The following is a 23,810-nucleotide window of genomic DNA, read 5'->3' on the forward strand; positions in this document are numbered from 1 at the left end:
CTCCTGGTATTTGCCTCCATGAACTCTCATCCGGGGCCAGTCTTTGGTTCAGCTGGCGGTACTGAACAGCCGCCCATGCCAGGCATGCGGTAAATATGCACCAGCAATCTGCTAACAAGACGGATCACAGGGGGCCAAGGGCAGCAGGAGGGGGAAGCCGTCTCTGAAAACAAACGACTCACATCCTGTGTGACTGGCACTGTGACAGAAATAGGAACAAGGTGAGAAGAGAGCGACACAGGCAGACGACACATCCAACTGAGGCGGAGGAGGAAGGCTTCCCAAAGGAAAGGGCTGGAATCGTGAAGGACCAGAGTGTGCATGTAAAGAGGGCAGAGACCTCCTTGTAGGCTGTGGTCCTCTCCCGGGACATTGATCTGGTTTTTGGAAAAACTGCCCACCAACCAAATGTCTCTGGTCCTGGGGGGGCCTGTTCACACGAGATCCCTCCCCTGGCTTCACGAGTGCTCGATCCTCTCCCTCCCTGTCCCCAGCCAGGCACCCCCAGACACCCCCAAGCACCCCCCAGTCCACCAGCATCCAGAATGGAAAGCACTGCGGCTGAGTTCAGCCGCCCACACGTTTCCGCTGACCTAGGGCCCGCCAGACAGACTGTACCCTCAAGGCTTCACTAAATGTGCATTTCCCTTTTTCTTTTTAAGTTTGTTTATTTTGATAGAGAGAGAAAGAAAGAGAATCCCAAGCAAGCTCTGTGAGGTCACTGAAGAGCCTGATGTGGGGGGCTCGAACCCATGAACCACGAGATCGTGACCTGGGCCAAAATCAAGGGTATGGCTGAGCCACCCAGGTGCCCCTAAATGGGCATTTCTGAGTGAAGTACAACTTCACATTCCCACACTCTCCATCATGTCACATACCCAAGCACAGTGGCACTCACAGACCCAAGGAGTCAAGAATCTTCAAGAAGTTTCCAGATAACAACTTAACACTACACATATAGTGCCCCTGAAAGAGTGCAGAGTAGGGGCTGAAAGAGGAAAAGTGTGGAGGGGATAAAGCGGAGGCCAGCCAGGAGGAAGAACGGCATACGAAGTACCACCAAGGATGGCCCACCCTCAAAGCAAAACCCTATGAACGATCCGGTGTTTCACACCGGCCTGAGCTGCTGCTGGGAAGTTAGCCCGCACACCTGCACACCCAAACCCATGCCCCCTGGGGACAACCGACCCTCTTTCTTCAACAAATTACACACTGCAGTGGCGAGGGTAATGTGGGGGCGTCAGATTAGGAATAAACTTGTGTTTCTAATCAACCAATCTCAACGAATGGACCTCGTTTTAAACCAGCCTTAAACAACGAAATGAGAGGGACACTCAGTCGGTTGAGCGTCTGACTTCGGCTCAGGTCATGATCTCACAGTTTGTGAGTTCAAGCCCTACGTGGGGCTCACTGCTGGCAGTGTGGAGCCCCCTCAGATCCTCTGTCCCTACCTCCACGCCCGCCTCTGGCCCTACCCAACTTGTGCCCTCTCCCTCTCTCTCTCCAAAGTAAACAAAGAAAATTTTTTAAAGTAATAAATAAAAACAAAATGAGAGACAGTAAAGAACATTTGAACACTGACTAGTAGAGATTAAAACATTTATATTACCGGTACCACGGGTATGTTTTCTTAAAATAGAATCATCTTTTAATTTAGATTAATAATGAGATGTGTGAAAGCAGACGATGGGAGGTTTGAGATCTGCTTCCCCACGATCCCATCGGAAGCACGACTATAAATCAAACAAGTGACCACGAGCTGAACAGAGCTGGTGGTGCCAGGACAGGTGTATGTGGCAGCATTATTCGTTATTTTCACTACTTTTGCAGATATTTGCAACTTCCTAGAATAACACTTTCTTTTAAGGGGAGAAGGTGTTTACACCTCCATTTACACAGGGTTTATTTAGGCCCCACAACATGTAACTAGAGCAGTGACTGTCACATTGCTGGGTCTCAGAGTCTCTTTGATCTCTGAAAAATTACTGGGGACCAAAGCGGCTGCTGTTTACGCAGGATACAGATACACAAAATACTGAGAAACAAGCCTGAGAGAGAAATCTTCAAATGGAAATGTTTCAAATTGGGGTGCCTGGCTGGTTGTCAGTGGGCACACAACTCTAGATCTCAGGGTTGTAGGTTCGAGCCCCACGCTGGGCATATGGATTACTTAAAAAATAATAATAATAAAAATCTTAGGGGTACCTGGCTCAGTTGGTTAAGCGTCTAACTTAGGCTCAGGTCATGATCTCACAGTTCTTGAGTTCGAGCTCCACATTGGATTGCTGCTAGGACAGAGCCCGCTAGGGACCCTCTGTTCCCCCATACCGCCCCTCCCCCACTCACTCGCTCTCTCTCAAAAATAAATAAACCTTAAACATTTTTTATAAATAAAATCTTTCAAAATTTTCCAAAGTCAAATGGAGAAAAATTTTAAATATATATTAATTCATTTAGAAAATAACCACCGCATGTTAACATAAGTAACGTTGTGAAAACCGGTTTTACCAAAATAAAAAAATATTTAGTGATAAACGAGGCAATGCTGTCAGTTGGTTCTGGCTTGACTCAGTCACTGCATTCTCCTAACCTTATATGATCTCTCACATCGTGTAGTATTCTGGAAAGTCCCACCACACACTCAGGAGAGGAGGAGAGTAAAAACAGGAAGCAACCTCTTGGATTATGAGGATAATGTTTCTTACGTGCAAAGGTCCCAAAAAGGGACTCTGAGAACCCCAGGGTTCCGTGGGGAACCACTGAGAAAAGGCAGAATCACCTTGATGTCAGCTCTAATAAGGACCCTGTACTCCTTTTTTAAAAAAAATTTTTAATGTTTTATTTATTTTTTGACAGAGAGAGACAGAGCGTGAGCAGGGAGGGGCAGAGAGAAGGAAACACAGAATCAGAAGCAGGCTCCAGGCTCTGAGCTGTCAGCACAGAGCCCGACGTGGGGCTCGAACCCACGAATGTGAGATCATGACATGAGCCGAAGTCGGATGCTTAACCGACTGAGCCACCCAAGCGCCCCCCCTCCCCGCCATACTTCTTTTTAAATGTTAAGTAAAATGAGGCACAAGAGTCGAGTTTGGGGGGGGTGGGGGGGCCTCCCTCTCACACACATCATGGTTTAAGAGGAAGGCGCCTCTGTGGAGCGATGGCTCAGACACATAAAACCAGGACAAGCTGTGATCGTCTCGCCTAGGAAATCCATATGCTAGGTCTATGGACAAGTCTCTTTCTTTTAAATTAAATAGAAAAAAACTACCGGACAGGTCAGAATATGTCAAAGATAAAGAGAAATCATAATAAGGCGAGATCTTACGAAACGTTTCAGTTGAGTGTGTGTGCGCGCCTGCATGCCCAAGCGCTGGGTCTTGATTCAAAATTCCTTAGTGCAGAGAAAAACCAAAGTTAAAAAAAACACTGCCCTCGGGTCCAAGGCATAGATTCTAGAAGTCTTTAAGGAAAGGAAGGCTGAAGAGGCAGCAAGTGGAACAGTAGCGCTGACTTCTAGGGGACACAGAATGGGGGAGCGTGGGGTGAGCGAGACCAGAACCTGCTCCTGGAAGAATCCAGCCTGTGGATCTCCTCACTCAAAAGAGACACAGGTGGGTGTGTGAGGCTGTACAAGGACAGAAACCAAGAAGCCCGATGGTCAAGGGCAAATACATCTTTTAAGGCACAGTATCTACAAACCAAAGGCTGGAGCACGGCTGCTGAAAACAGACGTCTAGGCGGCTCAGTCAGTTAAGTGGTTAAGCATCCAAATTCGGCTTGGGTAATGATCTCACGGTTCGTGGGTTTGAGCCCCACATGGGGCTCTCCGCAGAGAGGGAGGAGTGCACATCAAGTCCTGTCTCCCTTCTCTTTCTGCCCCCTCCCCCACTCATTCTTTCTCTCTGTCCTCCCTCTCTCTAATAAATAAACACTGAGAGAGAAAGAGAGAGAGAGAGAGAGAGAGAGAGAGAGCGAGCGAGCGAGCGCACAAAACAAAAGAAAGGGCAGCCTTACACACGTGTGAGACAAGTTGGACCCCACAAGCTCCCGGCCGTACCAGCTTTCCACTCCGGGATCTTCAGTGACACCCACAGGCCACCCAGCCACCAGCACCAGCCAGCAGGGCGGCTGCTGCAGGGGTCCCGCACAGGTTTCTGTCAGAACCTTAGTTCTGACCAGAGAGACTCAAAGGCCTTCTAGAAACTGTTAATGTTTATTTTTGAGAGACAGAGACAGAGTGCGAGCAGGGGAAGGGCAGAGAGAGAGAGAGATTCAGAGTGTATCTCTATTTAGAGATGGGTCTTTAAAGAGGTGAGCAAGGTCATCGGGCCATACTCAAACCTAACCGGTGTTCTTAAAGAAGAGAAAATCTGGACGGGTCAGGGATGACCAAAGAAAGCCAAGGAAGCTGTTCTCAAAAGAAACAAACCTGAGCTCAGATTTCTGGCCCCCAGAACTGTAAGAAAATAAATTTGTTAATAAACTTAATTTCTAAAAATAAATTCAAGCAATACAGTCTGCAGTGCTTTATTGCAGCAGCCCTAAGCGAACCAATACAGAAAACAAAAATATACGTGCAAAACACGTATCTAATAATAGACCAGAATCCACAACAGACTGAGACTTTTTAATCTCAATACTCGATAATAAGAGACAACCCAATTTAATTCTTGTGTTGTTTTTTAGTTTTTTGGCGTTTATTTATTATTGAGAGACAGAGCATGAGCTGCGGAGGGGCAGAGAGAGGCAGACACAGAATCTGAAGCAGGCTTCAGGCTCTGAGCTGTCAGCACAGTGCCCGACCTCGGGCTTGAACTCACAAAGCATGAGATCATGACCTGAGCCGAAGTCGGCCACTTAACCAACTGAGCCACCCAGGCGCCTGGGCATTTTCTTATAATAAAATGAAACCCACACAAGCAATGAGTACCTAATGATGAACACGATGACCTCACAAAAACCCACACACAGCAGCCCCACTCACACACTTGCCAAAGACTGGAAACAGCCAAATGGCCATAAACCAATGAAGAAACGGACATACCGTGCCTTATCCAGCCAACAGAACTACACTCAGCAATTTAAGAAAATGAACTTCAAGGGCGCCTGGGTGGCTCAGTAGACTGAGCGTCCCACTCTTGGTGTGGGCTCAGATCATGATCTTGTGGTCATGAGTTTGAGCCCCACAGCGGGCTCTGTGCTGATGTGTAGAGCCTGCTTCTGATTCTCGGTCTCTCTCACTCTCTGTCCCTCCCCTCCTCAGACTCTCTCTCTCAAAAAAACTTAAAATGTCATCATTATAAAAATCAAGTTATTCAGCCTTATTTCCCTACTACAAAGTCTCTGTGTATTTTCCACCTATTGCACATAGCAATTCAGACCAGGCACACTCCACATGGCCAGTGGCTACCTTCACGTTGAAAGTGACTTTGAGCACGAAAGTGCAGGACGCAGCATGATCTCAAGGAAAAAGCACAAAAGGCAGGAAGGTAGCTGTTGGAGAACCTTCCCCTGGTTTAAATTCTTCAGGGGATGGCAGAGAGTCACCCACACACGTATGCAAGCTACAGAGTGGAGCCAGGAGGACAGGATTCCCTCCCCCCAGCCCCCCTCCCCACACCTGGGGTGCAGCGCTCACGCGCTCACACCCACGCACACACCCACACATCCCCCAGCTCGCTCCTCGGACTGGAAGAAAGGAAACAGCAAAGCACTAGAGATGGCTACTCCTACTCAATTCAGACGGGCCTTAATGGAGGCAGAAAGGAACGCAGGAGAAATGCGTTCCGAAAACCAGGTTGCACCTGCCTGCCGGCCGGCCCGGCACACAAAAGCCCACCACCCACGCAGATCCGCGAGATTCCCTCCCACGGCTCTGCGGGAGCAGAAAGGATAAAAGCCAGAATGATCCTGTTGGGAAACTCACAATCCCTATGCTGCAGACAAAAGTAACTTTGGGCCCCAGGGCTGGCTGCCCGAGGCCCTGCAACTGAACCGCGTTTCTAGAAGGAACCCTGCCCCTCTAGGACCAAATCACACCGAGTTCGATGTCCAATGAACCAGATAACTCAGAGCAGCTTGGAAATCTTCTGTGTTCGTTTTAAAGCATGCTGTTATGTTTATATTATGGTTATGTCTAATATCCTGGAATAAAGGCGGAAGCGGGGAGAGCTTTATTTTGTTGGAAGACAGAATCTGGAGGTGGCTAAGAGATCATCGATCCTTCTCTACCCTGAAATCTCCCTCTGCCAACACCCACCCCCACAAGGGTACCTCATACAAAGGATCACCCCAAGAAGAGCTATCTTTTTTGAGCTAAAAGACTGAGAAAGCTCAAGTCTGATGCAGCCGGCGGCTTACCGCAGGGTTGAAAATACCGTCCTGGATTCGTGTTCTAGACAAATCCCAGACACCGCTCTTGTTCAAGAGTTCTTACAACACTGGCACTGGTTCTAGGTGTTGTTCAAGCGGTTCATACTCACTTGATCCTTACAAGGTAGGTGGGGTTTTTTAATGTTTATTTATTATTTGAGAGACAGTACACACCTGAGCACAAGCCCTGAGGGGCAGAAGAGGGGGAGAGAAAGAGAATCCCAAACAGACTGTGCTGTCAGTGCAGAGCCAGACTAGGGGCTCCAACTCACGAACCTTGAGATCGTGACCTGAGCCGAAATCAAGAGTTGGACACTTCACCAAATGAACAACCCAGGCACCCCAGGCAGGTGCTATTATATTTAGTGTTCTCCCATTTGGCAGGATGGTAAAGGACTCGAGAATGTTACTCAAGCACATGCCCAGACCTTCCCTGGCACAGGAGCCAACACTGAATGGTGAAACATTTTGTAGCCTACTGCAAATCAATACAAAGTTAGTCTACAGAAAGAAGATAGTAGCGCTCTTAACTATTGGAGCCCTGGTCTTTAGCCAAGTACAGGATCCGCAGGTACCCCCACACCTTCACTTTGTTCTCACTGTCCCTTGAAAACTTAAGGTCCAACAAGCAGTCACTATTCTATATATTTCCTACTATGTCTGAAATTATGTGTTTTCCATACTGCCAGTCAGGACCTATGAAGATTTCCCACCTTCTTATCCATCCCTACACACCAATCCAATAGCAGAGAACCTTTCCAATTATAAAATTAGAATGAGTTTCTAGGGACGCCTGGGTAGCTCAGTCGGTTAAGGATCCGACTTCGGCTCTGGTCACGACCTCACAGTTCGTGGGTTCCAGCCCCACGTCGGACTCTGCTGACAGTTCAGAGCCTGGAGCCTGCTTTCAGATTCTGTGTCTCCCTCTCTCTCTGCCCCTCCTCCACTCCTGCTCTGTTTCTGTCTCAATAATAAATAAACATAAAAAAAATTTTTTTAATGCCATTCTAACTCGTGCTCTACTATTATTGGCCAATGTTTCTTATCATCAAGGGAACTATTTGTGTTGCTGTTTCTTTGCTCAGCCATTCACCCAGGGTGCGGTAATTAGTTTGCAGCTATGAGGGGAAGTCAAAAGAGACACTGGTGAAAGGGGGTTTTCTGCTGACAAATTATGAAACAAGTAGGTTCTGAACAGGCAGCGTGGTGTCACTGTCACCAACACAAGGAAACAGAGCATGAAGAACAGAGCTATAAACCAAATGTCTACGACCCAACCAAAAGGATTTTCAAACTCATTAAATATGTCCAGGTCTAACCCCATGTGAATTGCACTGGTGTGATACTTAATCTTTAAGAAGTGTCCACGGTCAGGTTAATGAAACGTGTTCTGTAACCAGTATCCTGAACCCTCGCGTGGGCACACTTAGCCTGTTACTATACGGAGTGGACGACTCGCAACTAACGACTGGTAATTCATGTTATGGGTTTTGGCTTCTTCTTGAGTAAAAAATGGCATGCCCTTTATATCCCTACAACAAGGAGGAGGCTGATTATACAGAGGATATTAAAACTCGATGTAACGTAAAGCGGCACAGGCCCAAGTCTCCCATAATTGGTAACGTTCAAGAATGAAACTTTTGAAGATGGCTTAGTTATTTATTTTCTTCCCAAAATTCTTTTGTAAGCTTCTGGTGCATTTTTAGCCCCCTCCCAACATGCAGCCAGGGCCCCAAATACTGCCTTGCACAATCAAATATAGATTTCTTGAGTGAATGTTATTCATAATGATCTACTGTCTCCCCTCCCCAAATCAACACACTACAATTTCATCAAAGTCTGCAAACGAAATGGGCAAATGCACCAATACCATGAAATTGCTGTATTCCAAACGGCAGATCGTATTTCATACGCACATTAAAATAACAGAGTATCAAATTCTTGTGTGCCACTGGCTAAAAATACTATACGCTGCTCTCTATTGGTTTTATTTTCAAACGCAATGTATGCAAAGTTCGAGGCCATATGGTTAATTCCACGAATGAAACATGGCTAGTAATTATTTCTTATGTTATTCATTCTGAATGCCATCTAATCTAGCTGCTCAAGAAGATTCCTGATTAGATGAGGAGGAAACATTTGATGTCATTAGCTATACACAGTTTCATCTTGTTTAGGAACTGCGATTGTAATGAATACCAGATGAGTTCAAAACACAGTAGGTTCCAAAACAACATCTTCCTTCTACTTCAACCCACTCACATGCCCGCACCTAGATGCCTCTACACTAGTCACTCCGATCATGGAGCTTCACGAAGTCCTGAGTTCTTTTTTCTATTTTCACCCATGTCTTATTCTAGGAGCTGCCTCACTTGATGCAAGGTTTTCCTCCGCCTTTCTAAATCGGACATGGTGGAAACAAAACAAGGTGAACCTAGCTTGGATTACTGGTACTCAAGCCAGACTCTACCTGGGTCCTAATGAATGAAATGTAAGGTCCCTGGAATTGGGGGCGGGAGGTCAGAAGGATTAAAACAGCAATGCAGGGGCACCTGGGTGGTTCAGTCTGTTAAGCACGTGACTTCGGCTCAGGACATGATGTCACGGTTTGTGAGTTCGAGCCCAGCCTCTGGCTCTCTGCTGTCAGCTCAAAGTCTGGAGCCTGCTTCTTGGTCCCACCCCTGCCTCTCTTTCTCTCTCTGCCCCTCCCCTGCTCGAATTCTGCCTCTTCCTCTCTCAAAAATAAACATTAAAAAAGAATTTTTTTGTTGTTTTAAATATAAAACAGCAAAGCCGCCTCTGTCCTCTCCCCCAGCCTCCTCGGCCACAGTCAGAATTCTTGCCTTCACCCTTCCCTCCCTGCAGACGGAGCCAGAGGGATCCGAGGTTCCCAGCAAGCCGGGCCCAAAAAGCCATGACAGCAGTTTCAAGTTTTGAAACATAACTGAAAAACACAAGGAGGACAGAGGCCGCAGAAGCTGGTGAGTGAGCTGCAATTAACAGAATTCTAATAATTCAGCTGTTTCTGCCTGAAATTACTAACTCGTATTTACATAGATACACTCCCCAGCGAGGGTGTGACTGAAAATATCTGGGCGCCCCGCTCTGGTTCAAATAAGGAAAAGAGTCACGGGGCTGCACTTCTCTGAAATCAAAAGGTAAATGATCCAGCGGAGCAAGAAGCCTGATTGTTGCATCAAATTTACATAATTTGCAACCGTTGATTAGGTGGTTTTCCCTCATAGAAAGTTGAAGGGCCGTCCTCAGGTTAAACCTTCCTGCTCCTCTCTCCAGTATAGACCCCAATCCTGTTCCAGAAACCGACGCCAGGCCGCCCATCTCCCTCACTCACACAGTGGCCAGGGCAAAACCGGGTCCAGTAAAGGGTTGCACACGACACAGTGACACTCAGAAGAAACCCTTTAAAGTCACGTGTTAAGGCGGCAGCCCCCCTCTCCGGTCCCAGCCCTCCAAACAGGCTGAAACATCTGTTTGTGAATCTCTTTGATGATTTAGAGCATTCCGGATATGTATCAGCCCTCCCCCAAGAAAGTGAATGAGCCCTAAAGCCAGTCATCCTTTCTCTGAAATCACCAAAGCCCTCACCCTGCCCCTCCTCAACTGGCTTAGCTCAGAAAACTGATTGGAAGTGAATGTCTAGGCTGCTTCCTTATGCCCTTTTAATCAAGCCAACCACAGCAAAGAACATAGAAATTAGTGGCAAGTACGGAGCTTTCTGCCACCGGGATTCACAGCGGCCTCTGGCCAAGCCATTCTGGCTGTCTGGCTTGGGCTCCCTCCGCAGTACCCGCCACCCCCCTCGAGGATCAAAGGGGCACTTACTGTTTATAACATCCTGAGCAATCTGGGAATCCCAAGAGCTCGGTGTTACCTTTCCCATCCCTCATTGTCTCTGCTCCAAAACATGGTTTCTGATGAGGCCGGCCAGCCCTGGCCCAGTCACACCAGTGATTCTGGCCGTCCCTGACGTCGACACTCGGAGAGGGGGGTGGGGGTGCCTCCGGGGGAGTGTCGGGACGCTCCAAGAGCCTGTGGTTCCCAGACTCAACTTCAGGCCAGAGGGCGGCATGGCAAGCTTCTCGTTACAGATAGAGGGCAACAAATCCCCAACAAAAGCAAGAAACCCCTGAGAGTGCTTGCTGCACGTGCACAGCACCACAGGTACCCCACAGTGACATTCCTGTGTGTTTCACCCCAGAAGCCCACGTGCTCTTACACGGCGCCGCTGACCTCACTCCTGTCCTTCCTTCTCTGCTCCCCTCCGAAATCCCAAATGTCCGCTGTGGCCAGGTGTCCTGCGGCCTGGCCCTGCATGTCAGCTTCTCCTGGGCGGTGCAGACACAGGGCAGGGCGAGACCTCTCCGTGTGATCGCTCTCCGCCTCACCTCTGCCAGGCTCCCTTCCGGGCAAGCTGGGCCAACCTCCTCAGTGCTCACACTGGCCCTAGCCTCCCGAGTGCTCCCGCCTCCCGCGTGCTCCCGCCTCACCTGCTGGAGCTCAGTGGGCAGAAGGGAGGTGCGAACATGCAGGAGTAGTGTTGAAAACGTACCACTGGGGCACCTGGATGGCTCAGTGGGCTAAGCAACCAGCTTCGGCTCACGTCATGATCTCACGGTTCATGGGTTCAAGCCCCGCATCGGGCTCTATGCTGACAGCTCAGAGCCTGGAGCCTGTCTTCGGATTCTGTGTCTCCCTCTCTCTCTGACCCCTCCCCTGCTCACGCTGTGTGTCTGTCTGTCTGTCTGTCTGCCTGTCTCTCTCTCTCTCTCTCTCTCTGGCTCTCAAAAATAAAATAAAGCATTAAAAAAATTAAAAGAAAAAAAGAAAACGTACCACTAACAGGCATCCTCAGCCCTCGTGCCAGGTATGCACACCCTGGCTTTGTGCAGTGCCTTGGAGGAAATGCCCCCATGGGCAAAGAAGGGCCTAGAACAAACACCCGGGCAGCCTCTGCATCTCTTCTGATCAGAACTTAACAGGAGATCGTAATTCAAACTGAACCCCCCAAACCTGCATTCCAAGCCAACACCTCAGGGATTCAGAGAGCACGCTTTGGTCAGGATACTGGACCCACCGCTGCTCACAAGATTAGCAATCAGGTAGGTCTGGAAGAACTCACCTTGTAAGCAGAGCAGCACTTCAAGTTCAAGAGGCAAAACTCCATGTTTACAGCGGTAGAAGGTAAAAGTTTCCTAGGGAGTTTTGGGGGAAATCACTCCTTGCGCGATGTTTGCTGAGCCTCTCAGATGTCAAAGTGTATTTTAGCCACAAATCTATGCCTCAACCTTTACAGGACTCCCAAAGTCACACCAAAGCAAAAATAACCACCTCAGATGCCAAACTATTAACCTAAATGGTTCTTGCACATTTTTCAAGTGAAAGAGAAAAAAAGTGAACACGTGCATACTGCCTCTACATTTCCCCAAGAGATTATTTCTGAACTGGTTCTAAGAGCTGTTTCTTCCCCCCTTTGTCAAGGGGGTTTCACAAGGGGACAGCAAGAAATCATTTCTGACTTAAAAATTCTGTTGCTTAAAAAAAAAAATTATATTGCTAAACTGATACAATCAAGTCAATTTCGGCAACACCACACCACTGTTAATCATGAGTAACTGACAAACGAAGGATGTATTAAATCACGACTGTGGGGCATCTGGGTGGCTCAGGCAGCTGAGCGTCTGAATCTTGATTTCGGCTCAGGTCATGATCCCAGGGTCGTGGGATCGAGACCTGAAGCTGGGCTCCGCCCTAAGCCTGGAACCTGCTTGCAATTCTCTTTCTCCCTCTCCCTCTGCCGACCTTTCCTCTGCTCACATGCCTGCGCTCTCTCTCTCTTTCTCAAAATAAATAAACTTAAGAAAAAACAACAGTGTGTCTACAGGGACTCATTATGGACAAGTCGTAACTTTTTTTTTCTTAGTTTATTTTTGAGAGAGAGAAAGTGAGAGAGCAGGGGAGGGGCAGAGAAAGAGGGAGAGAGAGAATCCCAAGCCAAATCTGCAGGGCCAGCACAGAGCCTCATGCAGGGCTTGAACTGACCATCTGTGAGATCACGACCCAAGCTGAAACCAAGAGTCAAGACGCTTAACCACAGAGCCGCCCAGCCGCCCCCAGACAGAACTCATTTAAATCCCACAGCAACCCTCCGTCAAAGGTGCTGCTATCATCTCCTTGTTACTCGTGAGGACAGAGGTGAGCACAGGATAAAGGACTTGCCCGCCGTCACTCTGCTTGACGACCTTCCGGCAGAGGGTGTGTGGCTCAAGAGATCCTTTTTAACTAAACACACTCTACACAGTTAAAAACTGAACAAGAGGGGCCCCTGGGTGGCTCAGTTTGCTGAGGGTCCAACCCTTGACTTCGGTTCGTCATGATCCCAGGGTTGTGGGATCAAGGCCCAAGTGGGTCTCAATGCGGGCTCCACACTGAGCATGTAGCCTGCTTAAGTTCGTTCTCTTTCTTTCTTTCTCTTTCTCTCTCTCTCTCTCTCTCTCTCTCTCTCTCTCTCTCCCTCCCTCCCTCCCTCCGCCCCCTGCTTCTCCGTGATAAAATTTAAAACAGAACAAAAAACAAGAGATTGAGGATATTCCAGGGGCACATCGGGGGCTCAGTCGGTTAAACGTCCAACTTCAGCTCAGGCCATGATCTCGCTGCAGTTCATGGGTTCGAGCCCTGAGTCGGGCTCTGTGCTGACAGCTCGGAGCCTGGAGCCTGCTTCGGATTCTGTCGCCCTCTCTCTCTGTCCCTCCCCAGCTTGTGCTCGGTCTCTGTCTCAAAAATAAACAAGCATTAAAAAAAAATTTTTTTTTTAATTGAGGACATTCCGACAGGGACAGAGAGAGAGACAGGAGGATAATCTTTGCAGTGAGGCAAGTTTCCTGATACCACTATTGCTGTCAAGGGCGGTCCCAAATGTCCTCACGTTTAGGCAGAGCGAAAAGTTAAGTTCTACCATCCTTGGCAACAAACCTCAAAATTATTTTTAAAAAGCTACCTGTACTATAAACTGTTAGTTAACTGCTTACCTCCACTGAGTAACAGCAGAATCCGTATTTCATGTCTCTTTTCACCCCCCAACCTGCATTGTGCTTGTAGTATTAGTTGAGAAAATACTTTTTTTTAATGGAATGTGTATTTGTTTATTTTGAGAGAGAGAGCGAGAGCAAGGGAGGGGCAGAAGGGGCTAGGGAGAAAGCAGGAGAGGGAGAGGGAGAGAGGGAGAGAGAGAGAGAGAATGCGAGAATGAATCCCAAGTAGGCTCTGCGATGCCAGCCCAGCGCCAGATCATGACCTGAGCAAAAACCAAGAGCCAGACACTCAACTGACTGAGCCACCCAGAGGCCCGCGAGTTGGGAAAAATACTTCACCAAATGGCATTTAAAGAGGGGAACCAAAAGAAAGCAGGACCCATGTGAATTATCTGCGACCTAATCCCAGCCCCGGCTTGGGTCCGAGGTCAGTAGGGAAATCCACCAGAACGCTGAAGGTGAATCTAAAAGCTTCACTTTCCTCTTTCACGGACTTGGGGAAATCCTCTCTCAAAAGTCAGTAAGAAGAGCAGGTCCTGGACGGACGGAAGGACGGACGGACGGCACCCGGGGCCCAGCGGACTCACACCACGGGACCTGAGTCTTTTACCCACTCTCCCAACTCCAGCTACAGCACGAGACCAAAAACTCGAACTCGAATTCAATCCGACAGGAAGAAAAAACCGGACACACACAAACCTCCCTCCCACTTCAAGGACCTCAAGACCTGCCACCTGCAGGAGACGCCCCTGAAGTGGCCAGAAGCGTTCCAACTCTGCTGCAGACCCCGCCTCAACAGTGGTGTGGTCAAAGCGCCACACACCATGCTTCGCGCTCTGGGGTGTCCAGGCTCTACGCTGCGGCCTGTGCTCAAGGTCAAAGCTGTGTCTGACCCTGTAATTCTTCAAGATGAGGCAACAAGGCCCACGGTGGGTCTGCTGTGGTTCTCAATGCCCCGGGAAGCCAGCTGGTGGCAGCTGGGGGAAAAGGAAGGCTCGGCTTTGTAATGAACTTCTAAGAATAAAATTCCAGGGAGAGGGGGTGCCTGGGTGGGTCTGTAGGCACCTGCTTGGGAGGTGCTCTCTCTCTCAAAACAAATAAACATAAAAAATAATAAAAGTCCCAGGGACTGACACTGTTGCTGACTCTCTGCAGTCCTACAGATTAGATGAGGTGACATCTGTACTAAAACCACATCTAAACCCAATCAATCCGAATCAATATTCGGAAGCACAACGATTATTCCTGGGCAAGCAAGCCACTCTGCTGTCTCCTGTGAAAGACTTCTGGAAGTCTTGCTTGCCTGACAGTCTCCCGAAGCCAAGAATGGCATGGGGCGCCTGGGTGGCTCAGTCAGTGAAGCGACCAGCTTTGGCTCAGATCATGATCTCACGATTCATGAGTTTGAGCCCACGGTGGGCTCTGTGCTGACTTTGGATTCTGTGTCTCCTCCTCTCTCTGCCCTTCCCCTGGTCACGCTCTGGCTCTCGAAAATAAATAAGCATTAAAAAAAAAAAAGAAAAAGAAAAAGAAAAGAAAGAAACCAAGAATGGCAAAAGACTAATCCTAAAGCACGAACCATGACTGCCAGCCCACGGGCTCTCCCTCCAACACCTGTGTTCTGTGGATTCCCTCTGCCAGGTTACAAAACTCCAAAGTTCCTCTCTGCCGCCCCGCCAACAGGCCTCCAACTGTGTATGTCCAGGGGTCTGTCTGCCAGCCTCACCACACAAGCACCGGAACTTCTAGGCGTTTCTATCTACGGCCCGGCTTTTAGTCACCAAAGCCCTACCCTGACAAATCTAACTCCAGTCACAATTTGAATGACAGCAGGTTGCAAAGTACTATTTGCTTGTTCTTTCCTTCAACAATACCTCAGAAGCAACAGGGGTCGGGCTGTGCCTGAGGTAAACCAGTGAGCAAGAACAAAAAGATTCCTGCTCTCCGGAGTTGATATTCAGTGGACTGACCAAAAACAAGTAAGAGATAAGGTATCTGAGGTGCTGGTGAAGGGCTAGAAACAAAAGGGGCTGGGTGGGGCCGTTCTGGAGGGTAGGGGGAGGCGCAGCGGGCCCTGAGGGCACAGCAGCACTAGAATCCCAGTGAGACCTCACCCCGAGTCACCCTCCCTGTGTTCCCGGACCTCTGGAGGCCTCACCGGGAGCAGTGCTTGCCTTGGCTGGACCACAGGCCTCAGCGCAGGGCGTTCTCCCCAAACAAGAGAAGGAAAACCAAAGGGGGCGCCTCCCAGAGGCGCTAGTGGGGCAGCCTGGGGCCCCGGGCCATGTAGGGCTTCTGAGGGGACTTCGCCCAAGGTAATTACAACCCCCACCCCTGAGAGGCCCAGGCAGGGCTTGGCTGCCTTTAGAAGAGGCCTAGATGACACACATACTTAAGGTATTTCTTTATCCAAGTGGGGAAAAAAAGTTCTTATAATTGGTTCTTAAAATGTAGTTAAGTCAACAAGTTCCTGTAGATCAGCCAAGGAATGCTGCCACCACATCTGGTTTCGGACTCCTTCTTCGTCCCCAGATCTGCGAGCCAAAGAGCCAGGGTCTGGGAGTGCGTGCGTCATCCGGCGGTTCACGCACGCGTGGCTCCCCACACTGCTCTTGCACACGCGCTCGGCTCCAGCGCCCGGGACCCGCGGGCTCTGAGCGGACCAGCGCTGGGTGTCATTTCAGTCTGACGCCTTTCTCAGAAGAGCTGGCCCTCTTCAAACCGTGAGGTCAACGGCGTCGAGGAAGCCACTCAAGATCTCGTGGGAACGGTGCCCCAGTTCCTAGGGTCCGGGCAGAGCCTCCCGGGGCTGGCACCCCCCACCCCCCACCCCCCAACAAGACTCTTGCTCTCAACACAGCCCTTCCTTCATACCAGGAAAACACGAGAAGTGGCAGTGTCTATGCACCGCCAGGCACAAAGATGCAACAGAGCGGGGCCTTCACAGCAATTAAAACGGAGAATGGGTAAACCGTGGGCAACTCTGGGGGCGGCGCCTGGGGGGCTCAGTCGGTTGGGCGTCGGGCTTCAGCTCAGGTCGTGATCACCTGGTTTGAGCCTGGAACCCTCTTCTAATTCTTTGTCTCCTTGATCGGCCCCTTCCTGTGCTCCCTCTCAAAATTAAATAGACGTTTAAAAAAATTGTTTTAATTAAGAAAGAAAACCATGCAAGATGCTTAAACATGTAAAACGAACTGAGGGTGGCTGGAGGGGAGATGGGTGGGGGGATGCGTTAAACGGCATTAAGGAGGGCACTTTCTGGCATGAGCACTGGGTGTCATTTGTAAGAGATGGATCACTGGGTTCTACCCCTGAAGCCAAGGCTCCACTGTAGGTTAACTAACTAGACTTTAAGTTAAATGTATATTAGCTATACCTTATATATATTATATGTTACATATATAATTTATAATACATGGTAAATATATATATTATATACACAGAGACATATATATATGGTCTGGGTGGCTCAGTCAGTTAAATATCTTACTTCGGCTCAGGCTGTCACGATCTCGGGGGCTCTAGGCTGTCAGCCCGTCAGAACACAGCCCAATTCAGACCCTCTGTCCCCCCTTCTCTGCCCCTCCCCAACTTGTGCGCGCTCAATTATAAACACAAAACGTTTTTTTTTTAAACTACATTAGCAGACATTATTAGACATTTTCCTATTACTGACGGCGCCAGGGTCCCTCGCTGTTTGGAGTGGATGTCCTTTCCATTTCTTTTTTCTCTCTTCCATTTCTACGGAAAGAAGAAACGTAAAGAGGTAGCAGACAGTTGGCTAGTGCTGAGCCCTGTGATACGGAAGTGCTCCTTTTCCAATACGACTCCACACGGGCAACACAATCGAACACAAACTCACATACTTTGTGTGTGCGCACGGAGGCTGGCAGCCTGGTGTAAGTGGAAGATGCCTGACCCGGAATCCGAATTCCAGCACGAGATCAGCTGACCCTACAGAACAAGATTGGATTTTTACCCTCATCTGGAAGAGTGAGGGTGGATCTCACTCCAGTCGTCTGGCTTTTTCCGTTTTGTATGAAAGAGAAAAGTTACTTTTAAAGCCCAGATGGGAAACAAAACTCTACATGGAATAATGGAAGGGACCAGGCCATTCCCAAAGAGCAAAGAGAAAGACAGAAGGCCACAGAAAACCCTAGAAAAAAGGCAAAGACAGACAAAAAGGCAGAAAGTAAAAGAAAGATTTAAAAAAAAAAGAAATGGACTATTGGTAGACCCAGCATGGATGAATCTCAAAAAAACATTACAGTAAAGGAATTCAACACAAGAGTGCTTCCATTTTCTAAGGAGTTTTACAACTGTGCTAGAAATCAGGTCAGCGTGCGCCGGGGACTCGGGGAGGGGAAGAAATGGCTGCAAAGGGGCGAAAGGGAACTATCTGAGGTGAAGGAAGCCTAGTATTATCTTGATGGGATGGATGGCAACACCCAGGTGTATGCCCTTGTCGAAATTTATCCACCTGAGCGCTTGAAATGGTTTTGTCGTAAATTGAGATAAACTTGATTTTTTTTATAGACGATTTACAATTGTTTAAAAACAAAAGAGGGATGGATGGTGGTGGTAGAATGAATTGTGACGACTCATTAGGGTAAACGGATCTTTCTGGAAAGTGGCCACATAAATTAAATCCAAGTCCATGCCAAAAGCCACACCTTTAGTGATATAGTTGAGGCACCTGGTCTAAATGTGGAAAATTCCTCCAAGTTTCATGCTATTAAAAGTGACTTATTAAGGAAATATTTGCAATACAAACTCCCCTTTCAAAGCTTGAGACATTTAGAGGAAATGTAGATTAGGAGCTCCTGGGTGGCTCAAGTTGGTTGACTTCCACTCAGGTCATGATCTCATGGTTCGTGGGTTCGAGCCCCAAGTCAGGCTCTGCATCGTCAATGCTTCAGATTCGGTCTCTCCCTGGCTCTCTGCCCCTTCCCCACTGGTGTGCACACAAGCGCTCTTGCTCGCTCTCGCTCTCAAACTTAAAAATCATCTAAAGGAAAAATAAACTTTATCTTTAAAAAAAAAGGGGGGGGGGGGACAGAAAACTAAGAAGTCACTTATCTGCCAAAATGCACCGGAGTACCGTGGGTGGTGTGCATGAAGGATTTGCTTCTGGGTTGTGCAGAAAAGCAAATCCAATACTGATCTATGGAGAAAGAGACCGCTCCGCTCACAAGTTTTGATACTTTTTCAAACCCAGAAATCACACCCCCACGTCTAAGGGGGGCTCCCCACACTCAGGTTTCCACTAGGTGGCAGGAAGCAAGTGAGGAGCACTCCGCGGTCGTTACTGGATTGGCAGTGAGGGTGACGCGAATCTCCTGCCCTAGTCTACACTGATACAGGGGTCTTGTTACAGAAATAACTACAGAACATGCCATCGCAGCACAAAAAAAGTACTGTGGCAAAGGAGCCCAGTCCTGGCACTGACATACGTCACGAACTCCCAGGGTTCCTCCCAAAGGGCCCGGGGGACAGGCGGCAGAGCCACATAATATCAGAACGCATTCCCAGGGCTGGAACCAAGAGCCCACGAACCAAAGTCAGCTGGGTTCCTGGCACAGAACAATTCAGGAGTCCTTCTGGCAGAGGTCACATGCAAGATCTATTTTAAGACAGTAACCTCGGTCTAAATCTCAACTTCTAGAATGGGGACACCCCAGAGGCCCGAAGGGAGCCCCATTTTCAAAGCTGAAATCCCATCTGGTAGAAAGGATGGGTCTGAAGTCCTAGGCCCGTCCCCTTTTAGTCCCTGCTGAAACTTCCATGCCCAAGTGAGGGCATCCTCATCTCTCCAGAACTATCTGGCATGAAATTGTGGGCCAGACACAGGAGTGGGGGCAGGAGGCGAAGTCAGAGCCTGCCTTTCCACATCCTGAGAAGCCCAGGCTAGAATTCAGGGCGAATTTCTCCCTTGCCTGTGTTTTGCTATGGAAATGTGTTTCAGTTTGGGCTGGAGTAATACGGGAGGGGGGAGACTTATTAATATTATCTCCAAATGCTAAGTTCAACAGACAGGTTTTTTTCCCCTCACTGTGACTAGTCATCTGTAAAGCATACTGATTTTCTTAATTTTATTCTGCAAAGCGGCTACGGCAGGAAGCTTCCCTTTTACGCTGTTCTGCGGGGTAATGATAAAAACTAATATGCATGTATTTTTACATAAATCCCATGCTTGTTTTGCTCTAACCAGTAGTAGGAGGCGACTGGCACTTGGGCGGCACTTCCAGAAATTAAATTAGTTATCTGCTGTTCATCTGTTTCACCAGAGCCGCCCAGCCCAGCCAGCAAGCCAGCCTGGGGAACCTCCCTGCCTCAATCCACAGCTGGCTCAGCACCCCGTTTCCCCACTGCTTCTCCAGTTTTCTTTTCTTCTAATAGTTCATTTGGAGGAGAGTGCACGTGGGGGAGGGGCAGAAAGACGAGGACAGCAGTAGCAGACAGATGGGGGCCCGAACTCACAAAGTCGCATCTCACCACCATGCACCATGACAAACTGGGCCACCCATGTACCCCCGGACTCTTCCTGGGAGGAGGAAGATTCTAGATGTCCGCTTTTTACACTGCATTGCAGTGCATGCACATCTCCTAGAGAAAATACAAATAAGCCTGATCTCTTGAGCCTCCCTCCCTGTTGCGTTTGTCCTACACGCTCTTTCCTGCCCTGGGAACACCTCACTCTCCCTACCCTCTTCACCTGGCTCACTGCTCCCTCTACACCTTGACTTCCGGAAAGTCTTCCTTCATCTCCCCACCACTTCCGGAAAGTCCTCCTTCATCTCTCCATGACTTCCGGAAAGTCTTCCTTCATCTCCCCACCACTTCCGGAAAGTCTTCCTTCATCTCTCCACCACTTCCGGAAAGTCTTCATCTCCCCACGTGTATGAGCTGCTCTTCGGAAGTGTGCCCCCGGCACCCGGGACACTTGCTTTAGCAAAGCACTTGGCCCGCTCTGAGCACAAATGTAACAGCTGCCCAAGGAGCACCCAGCATTTAGCACAAGCCCAGCACAGGGCAGATCGAATATCAAATATAAATATTTCTCAGATAAGCATGCCAAACTAAACCTGAGTGGATTGTGACCACTCAGATATAAGAACACTGCAGAGGTAACGTGGGTGGCTCCCTTGTTTCAAAGTCCAACAACTGGTTCAGATCATGACCTCATGATTCGGGAGTTCCAGCCCAGAATGGGGCTCGCTGCTCTCCGCACAGAGCAGGCTTCTGATCCTCCGTCCCCGACCCACCCTTGCCCCTCCGCCAATCACACCCTCTCTCTCTCTCTCAAAAATAAATACACATTTTTAAAAAATAACACTTGATTTGGGTATATAACCTTTTACAGTACACTTCCTGAACAAATATCCAATTTATTTGGATACTATTTGATTGGAGGGGGAAAAAAAAAGACTAACCTGTATATACTATTTTCTCACTTGCTTCTCTCATTTACTACATTATGTCATTAAATATTCTTGCTAATATATCATTTTAACGATGGCGCGGAACAGATGTTCCGTAATTTCACCAATCCCCTATTGGCTGCAGTTTTTCACCGGGATGCACGGTAAAATACACTTGATACATATCCGTACGGCCGAATCTAAATAAATCCCTAGAAGCAGAGCAGCTGAATCAAATGGCACGCAAAACAGAGGAGTGATCGCGGACCGACAGCTTAAAACAGGGGTCAGGCGTTTAGGGGGTACCGACAGGGTCCCCACACCAGAGTCACGGAGACACCTGAAAAATGTCATTTGAAAAATGGCTGCGGCAACGCAGGGTGGCTGGGCCTGGAGAAGATGAACCGTGAGCCTGTTGGTGGGGAGAGACCGTTTAGTTCCATCTGAGGACAAAACTGGAACCAGCTGAAAGACGCGGAGGAAAAGAGGTGCTCCGTCCAACCGGAAGAATGGAATCTTCCCCACGACCTATGCAGCGTGGCCCCTGCAGCTCCTGGAAGTATTCAGGCCCCGGCAGGCAGGGGCCCTGTGGAGGGAGAGGCAGGGGCTGGCGCCACCGGAAGGCCGGTCAGTCGCCCCAAGAGGTCACTCCGTGTTCAGCCACGACTGTTTCAACCTTCCAGAGGGCCCCCCCACTACATTCAAGTGAAAACTGGAAAACGGCCATAGTGAAATTTTCCTCAGAAAGTTCCTGGGGCCGATCAGAGCTCATGGCGTATTTATCACACACAGACTGCCGAGGACAGACCCAGCCAGCACCCCCGACAAGCTCAGAGTCGTGGTGGACCGACCAGTGGGCTCAGTCACGAACACCATGGTCACACATTTCACTGCAGGTCCCTGGGCTTGCCTCGGACTTAGCCTCATAGCCTGGGGCCTTCACCATAATATATGTAATAAGAATGAATGGTTCTCATGCTAACATTTGTGCGATTGCCTAATCTCCCTGGGCTTTTTTTTTTTTAAAGGAAGGTATTCAACAGATCAACTGTCACTTTTTAACCACAAGGTGGGGAGTGGGGGGATAGATTATCTCTTCCTCAATTTTTACCAACGGTTCATATGTAAATGAAGTAAGTTTCTAAAAGATACTTTTTTTTTTTAAAGAAAACTAAACGGAGGAGGAAAACACCGTTGTTTCCACTTCTCTAAAAAAATCTAATTTCTCTGGAAAGGCAGAAGAGTAAACGCAATGACACACAGAGCCAACAAGTCCTCGGTGGCTCTGAGTAAGATTCAGGAGCAAGACATATTGGGAGTCTGGCCCTTCTGGCTTCTATTTCCCCGTCTCCGACATGGGGTTAACGGCACCTGCTGACGGGGGTGCTAGAAGGATCAATGTGTGTAAAATACCGAGTCCGCTGCCCAGCACACAAGAAGAGCCACAGAAGCGGCAGACACATCTTCACCCGCACGGTCATTTCCATGTGTACACAGAGGGAGGACAACCGTGATGCTGGAGGCTCTGGGATGCAAGAGTGGCTGGTGAAGGGGTTATTTTAACAACACAAGCAGACAGTCCGTTAAGTGTCCAACTCTTGATATCAGCTCAGGTTTTTATCCCAAGGTTGTGAGTTCAAGCCTCGCATTGGGCTCCATGAAAGAAAGGAAAGGGAAAGGGAAAGGGAGGAAGAAAAGGAAAATAAAGAAAAGGGAAGAGAAGAAAGAGAGATGGAGAGAGGGAGGGTAAATTAAAGAAAAAAGACAAGACCCAAAAAAAAAAAAAAAGTCAAGAGAAGAAGAAAAGGCAAGACAAGATGCGCAGAATCCACATCAAATAATCCACCTTCTAAAAGTTTATTTACTGGGAAGTGGGAGGAGGGGAGAGAGGGAAGAGACTTTTCATGAACAAGAAGCTGAGGACTGATGGGGGGGAGGGGCTAGATGGGGGATAGGGGTTAGGGAGGGTGTTTGTGGTGATGAGTACTGGGTGCTCTCAGTAAGTGATGAATCATTGAATTCTATTCCTGAAACCAATATTGCACTGTCTGTTACCTAAAACAAATTAAAAAACAATTCTTTTAAGTTCATTTATCAACCAGCCATTTAAAACGGGAATACATTTCATCTTAGAAAGGAGGTTTTCAAGCAGGAGTTGTGTTCTTAAACCAACACGAAGTAGTTAAACAAAACTCACTAAGAGAATAATAAAAAAGAGGGAGAAGGTTAAGGACTATGACTAGAAGCGCATGGGGAACAAAACAGAATCATCTGCGCGGAGCCGAAAGACTGGAAAAATTAAATGAGAAAGTGAGGTCACCACCAGGCTGTGGCGTGAACACTACAATGGAAACTCAAGTTTGAATGAGGAAAACCAAGTCAGGGTTTACAGTTTAGCAAGTGCTTGTTTTAGCTGTCACTGACTGGCTCCAAAGAAAATAATTAAGTTTTAAGCTACACTGGCTAGGAGTCTGGATTTCTTGGACCAGATGAATTATGTACTATAATGAACTCTGCAAATTAACTGAAACCAGACGCTGCTTTCCTAGCAGGGCAATGAGTCTCTTTCTCATTGGCTACTAGTAAGAAGCCTGAAATTAAATTAATCACATAATTAAAGTTAGAAATTAAAGTACAGAAACACACACAAAAAATTCACCTCTCCCCACCAAACAGACGTGTTCTGGATTTATGGGAGGGCATCATCAGAAAAGCAAACATTTCCAGCACAACATCCAAAGCATCAAATACTATATAACGGAATTCCAAAATGGACCGATCCAATTTCCTGGGGGGTGAGATACAGGTCTTTTTTAGAAGTCACAACGGTTCCCCAGTCCCAGTATCGCCAGAACAGAGCTCCAAGGAATGTTAAAGTCTGAATGTAAATGTTAATTGCAGTCTGGAAGCAGAACAAAACAGATATTTACACATTAATGTATAAGGACTAGGAAAGGAGCAATGTCGG

The 23,810-nt window shown here is 48.2% G+C and overlaps 1 protein-coding gene and 1 long non-coding RNA gene across 2 annotated transcripts in view; both read right to left on the minus strand.

Moving 5' to 3' along the window:
* JARID2 (jumonji and AT-rich interaction domain containing 2) overlaps positions 1–23,810 on the minus strand; it is a 260,643-nt gene that overhangs the window by 179,190 nt on the left and 57,643 nt on the right. The gene's annotated exons all lie outside the window — the stretch shown is intronic.
* LOC115295549 lies at positions 17,012–20,383 on the minus strand. Its single transcript, XR_003910465.1, has 3 exons — positions 20,137–20,383; positions 17,288–17,375; positions 17,012–17,162 (listed from the first exon to the last, which is right to left on the minus strand). It is a non-coding gene; the product is annotated as an uncharacterized LOC115295549 (long non-coding RNA).

The sequence above is a fragment of the Suricata suricatta genome, chromosome 7, assembly GCF_006229205.1.
Source record: "Suricata suricatta isolate VVHF042 chromosome 7, meerkat_22Aug2017_6uvM2_HiC, whole genome shotgun sequence".
NCBI classification, from domain to species: Eukaryota; Metazoa; Chordata; class Mammalia; order Carnivora; family Herpestidae; genus Suricata; species Suricata suricatta.